Consider the following 6,000-nt stretch of genomic DNA (forward strand, 5'->3'; position numbering starts at 1 on the left):
TTTACAAATATGAACATATTAACAACCAAAATACTATACAGCTTCTTTCAGTTAAGGTTTACTAAACCCTAGTTTATAGTAGTTATATAAAACCACTACAGATCGCCATTACACAATCACAATCTCTCTTTCTATCTGTTTCTCTTGCAATCGAAGCAATTAACAACCTCATTACATTCTTTAGTTTCTGTTTTATTAACTGTATTTATATTTATTTATATTATATTACTTGTTTGCCCTAATTTCAGTTTTGCAGGATTAACTTGAAATTGATTATATATCTGTTAGTACTAACATTATGGATGCAGGATCTGTAGCTTCTTCACCTTACCTTTACAATATTATGATTCTTTTAATGCTACATACACTCACCTCGATGCCAATCAAGAGTGAATCGAAATTATTATAGATTAGGTCAAACTGAACTTTCCAGTTACATGTAAAGTAAGAACAATAATAACCATTCAAACAATAAAACATTCAACAACAACAAAAATCTACAATCATTCAAACAAAATTATTGCAGAACAAAAATCATAATCGCAACGGAAATCATTTAAGAACTAATCTTTCAAGGAATAATACAACATGCGTTCAAAAAAGAAGACCCACATGCCATAAACCAACAAATCCCTAAATGAATATGAAGGGAAAAATCTTACCTTTTTTGGATTATAGAAACGGCAACGGCGGTGTTGGTGATAGCAACAGCAACGATGGCGGTGATAATATCAACGATGATGAGCTTCAAGCAAAACCCTAGGAAAAAGCAACCACAAAACCCCTAAATTAAACAAAGAAGAATACTGATTGAGATGAGACAAAGCTTGAAATTGGAGGAAAAGAGGAAGGCGGCGTTGGCAGTAGCAGAGGCGACGAAGGTGGTCGCATAAGCGGACGTGACAGTGGTAGCAATGGTGGCGATTTTTTATTTTTTATTTTTTGTTAGGTTGAAGGTTAATGTGGTTTTAAGAGTGATGGATCTGGATTGGACCAATGATGATTTGGTGCCACTTTTGGTGTTTTATGGAGAGGGTTTGTGAAGCAAGAAGGGGATGGAGGCTCTACAAATCCATCTCAGTTTAGGGGTTGAAGAAGATACCAGAAGGCCGGAAAAAAAAATGCTACAGTTGAACAGTGGAATTTAGGGTGGGAAAACTTACGCCAATTAGTATATATCATTTAAGAACTAATCTTTCAAGGAATAATACAACATACGTTCAAAAAAGAAGACCCACATGCCATAAACCAACAAATCCCTAAATGAATATGAAGGGAAAAATCTTACCTTTTTTGGATTATAGAAACGGCAACGGCGGTGTTGGTGATAGCAACAGCAACGGCGGCGGTGATAATATCAACGATGATGAGCTTCAAGCAAAACCCTAGGAAAAAGCAACCACAAAACCCTTAAATTAAACAAAGAAGAATACTGATTGAGATGAGACAAAGCTTGAAATTGGAGGAAAAGAGGAAGGCGGCGTTGGCAGTAGCAGAGGCGACGACGGTGGTCGCATAAGCGGACGTGACAATGGTAGCAATGGTGGCGTTTTTTTTATTTTTTTTTTGTTAGCTTGAAGGTTAATGTGGTTTTAAGAGTGATGGATCTGGATTGGACCAATGATGATTTGGTGCCACTTTTGGTGTTTTATGGAGAGGGTTTGTGAAGCAAGGAGGGGATGGAGGCGCTACAAATCCATCTCAGTTTAGGAGTCGAAGAAGATACCAGAAGGCCGGGGGGAAAAAAAAAGTTAGAGGTGAGCAGTGAAATTTAGGGTGGGAAAACTTACGCCAATTAGTATATAGTGTAAAAGGGCGGGGGAAAAAAAGTTAGAGGTGAGCAGTGGAATTTAGGGTGGGAAAACGTACGGCAATTAGTATATAGTGTAATGTAATGTAATGTAATGAATGGGAATTGATATTTCCAAACTTCATTTTGATAGATGCAGTTAAATTGACTAACATAACCTTAAATTATGTCTTGCACAATTTTCTTGATAGAATTTACTGGAGGGTATTTTTGAAAGAAGGCATCAAACATGAGTGGATCTATCAAAAATTAGTTTGGATATATCACCACCCGTAAAGAATTGCCACGTAAAGGTGAACAAGGACTATACACGTTTCAGTCAATTGTTTCTGTACACGTGTCGATGAAAAGAGCTAGTAAAGTTACAATAATAGCCCTGCGACAGTAATTAAACCTTCCTGTTGATGGATAGGTAGATATATTTGGGAATTTAGTGTAAGCTTAAGCTACTAATGCCACGTTAATTATACATTGCTAATTACGCGTTAATTTAATAAATTTAATTTATTATTATTATTATTAATTGTTATTATTAGTTAAAAATTATAATTATAATAAAAATAAAAATAATAATAATAATAATAATAATAATAATAATAATAATTATTATTATTATTATTATTATTATTATTATTATTTACACCATTACTCGTGTTATTATTACTATTAATTAATATTAATTATTACTGATATATTACTCTTACATACTAAAAGAGGACCAGGTTTTGATCGTTTAACAACCCTTAAACGACAATTAGGGTAACCCATTTTTTTTATTACCCACGCTAACCACCTAGACACCCTTCTCCCAAATTAACCACCTCCATCACCAACCTCGAACGTCAGCGCCACCGTCGGGCGTCAGCATCAGTGCCACCACCACCACCGTCGGCCGCCAGCGCCACCACCGCCATTACCATCACGCCCGACAAGGGACGTTTTCTCCGAAATCCGTGACGGTACCAACAAACGGGAAGACATCCAGTATCTCAAGAATGAGTATTTGAAGAAGCAGTTTTGGGTTCACAATATCTTTCTCCAGCGCCTTCTCCTCTAATTTGGGATTGAAATCATAATCAGGTCAGTTTTTTTAAGATCCTGAGTTTTGTGCATCAGAAAATGTTTTCTGAAAGTGTCAGTAAATGTGTGCATCAGAAAGCGCCACTAAAAGCCTACCTAACACTTATGCATTTTTAGAATTTACATCAGAATCAGACTCAGACAATTTCAGTCCCTGAAAGAAGTTGTTGTTTTCAGTTTCAGTTATAGTGGACGCCGTCCAGAATTTGGGATGCCGTCCACTAACAAAAGGTGGGACGCCGTCCAGCCATTTTGGACGCCGTCCAAATGGTCTGACGGGCCAGCTGTTATAATTTGTCTAAATTAAAATGGGTACTTCGGTCTTTTCACTTATGGATGGGTTTTATACCCCAAAACTGATCTAGAACTCATTCTTATCCTCTTTTCCACCAACCAAACTCTAGAGAGAGAGAGAGAAGTTTCTAGAGAGAGGAAGCTTGGGTTAATGATGAAGATGGTGATTTTTGCCCAAATTGGAAGCTGGTTTTGGTTCTCCTTGATGTTTCTTGTTACTAGCTCAGTTTTGGAGTTGAGGTAAACCCTAAATTCGATTTAATTACTTTGATTTTGATTTGGGATTAGGGTTTGTGCTAGTTAGGGTTATAAACCCCATTCATGGTGAAATTTGGGAGTTTTGGGCATTGTTAGTGTAAGTGAACCTGAATATTGGTGGGTTAGGGTTTGATGACGATTTGTAAGTATTTTTCATTGGTTTGGGTGTTAATCACTAGATTGTATGTGTGTTGGTGATTAGTTGTTCATAAGAACATGTTAGTTGGTCAAAATGGGTGTTAACCTTAAATTGTTGTCAAACTAAGTTTTGAGTCAAGATTTGAAGAATCAAGTATGTAATTGCTTGGTTCATGCATTAAATGGTGTTTTGGAAATATAATCACTAGTCATTAGTGATTTTGGGCGTTTTTGGGACTTATGTCAAAGGGATGTTAAACACTTTTGTTAAGTGTTAAATGGCGTTTGAAATGATTACTACCTAAGTAGTAATTTAGTGTTAAAACTTAGGTTGGTTTAATGGAGACAAGTATAATTTAGGTTAAATTGTACTTGTTTGATGGGTCGGAATTACCACCCGTAGTGGCAATTGGGTTGAGCTCATTAGGAGATAAATGATCGGGGTCAAACGAGCAAGGTGAGATCCCTCGACTATGGGATGTGAGTGTTGAGTTCTCTTTTAGAGAATTGTTATTTATGTGTATTTGTACCTATATATGTATTATAGGTAAAGGTTTGCTCGGTTGCGTTTGGAGGCGGTTTACATACATGACTTGTGAGGGCATTTCGAGGTGAGTGGAATAATTATGCATGTATGTATATAGTGTATTTATTTGTATGCTATGGTATGAACCACAGAGCTGGTAGTGCCATAGTATGTACGAGTGTGCTATGATGTAGCACTATAGCACGAGTCGTTAAAGTGTGAACCACGGAGCCGGTAGCACTATAAAAGAGTATGACTCGAGTTGTGATGTGAACCACGGAGCCGGTAGCATCAAAGTGTGAACCACGGAGCCGGTAGCACTATAAAATGAGGTATGAGCCAAGGAGCCGGTAGCACCGAAGTGTGAACCACGGAGCCGGTAGCACTATAAAATGAGGTGTGAACCACGGAGCCTGTAGCACCGAAGTGTGAACCACGGAGCAGGTAGCACTATAAAAGAGTATGACTCAAATGCGTAGTGACGTGAACCACAGAGCCGGTAGCGTCATAGCATTACGTATGGTGTGAACCACGGAGCTGGTAGCACCATGACGCGTTTATGGTTAACCATATGGTTGTGTATGTGTTGTTGTATAACGTAATATATTATTTTGGAGTATATGCTATTGTTTATGCTAGTTGTAGTAATGGAGGTTATTAGCTTTATACTTGGAGTTCGTATGCTAATATTGTATTGCTAGCATGTTTGCGGTGTGTGAGTAGGTGGTTGCAAGTAGGTATATTATATATGTATGCGTATACTTATTGCACTCACTAAGCGTTAGCTTAACCCTCTCGTTGTTTACATTTTTACAGGTATTGTGTTATGAAGCTAGCTAGTTGTTAGGCTAGATGCGTAGGAACGCTTGGGCTCGATGGGGTAGCTTTTGGAGATATGGACGCGGATTGGGGATTTGGTAGTCCCCGAGATTATACTCTTGGTATTGGGTTAGGTTATTGAGTCTTAACCCGTATTTATGGTGTAAACACTTTCAATTAATGTTTGTGATGTAAAACTCGATTCTATTAAGGAAATTTCTTAGTTATAATTATTATAGTATGTTGTGAAAACCGTTTTGTGTAAAAGTGTCGGGAAGCAGGTTTTTCGCCCGTGTGAATTTGTAAAACTGATCAGGAACTTTTATTTCATTTGGACGCCGTCCAAATGGCTTGGACGCCGTCCTGGGCTTCTCTGCTAGACGCCGTCCAGATAACTGGACGCCGTCCAGATAACTGGACGCCGTCCAGATAACTGGACGCCGTCCAGATGGTCTATATATAAAAAAAAATTAGTCGTGTTTTTGGTAAAACGAAGTTGGGTCGTTACAGTTTTATAACTTTCTTTTTTCATGTGGAAACAATATAACGAACGATAATACCAATTAGGGTTTGAGTTACATTTGAGGGTATTGCGTGTAAAATCGATTTTGAATTTGTGATGCACAGGTTGTTTGTTGAAATCCTAAATTGAATTGTGTGTAAAATTGCTTTTAAATTTTACTACCGACTGAAATTAAATTGTTTAAGTGGATTATTATTTTTAAAAAAATCCTTTAAATCTGCTCCTAAATTTATATGATGTTACTAATTGTCGTTTTGTGATGGTGTACGCATTCGTGATATTTGTTTTTTGGGTTAATGCTTTTTTCTATATATTAGTTTCCAGTTATTATTTTCCCAAATTCGTTGATTAAGAATAGGCAAAAAAAAAGGTTTACTTGATGAATGTTCATTCTACCTTCTGTAACCCACATGCTAAAAATAGAAGGAATATAGTGAGGGATAATGGTCATGTGATTGTTCCCATCACTCATAATTTGACGAATTACACATCTGCTGACATTGTTCATTTGTCAAATAAAAAATCTATGCTAAAAACTTAGGTTGTGAGTTC

Source organism: Rutidosis leptorrhynchoides, chromosome 4 (assembly GCF_046630445.1).
Source record: "Rutidosis leptorrhynchoides isolate AG116_Rl617_1_P2 chromosome 4, CSIRO_AGI_Rlap_v1, whole genome shotgun sequence".
NCBI lineage: Eukaryota > Viridiplantae > Streptophyta > Magnoliopsida > Asterales > Asteraceae > Rutidosis > Rutidosis leptorrhynchoides.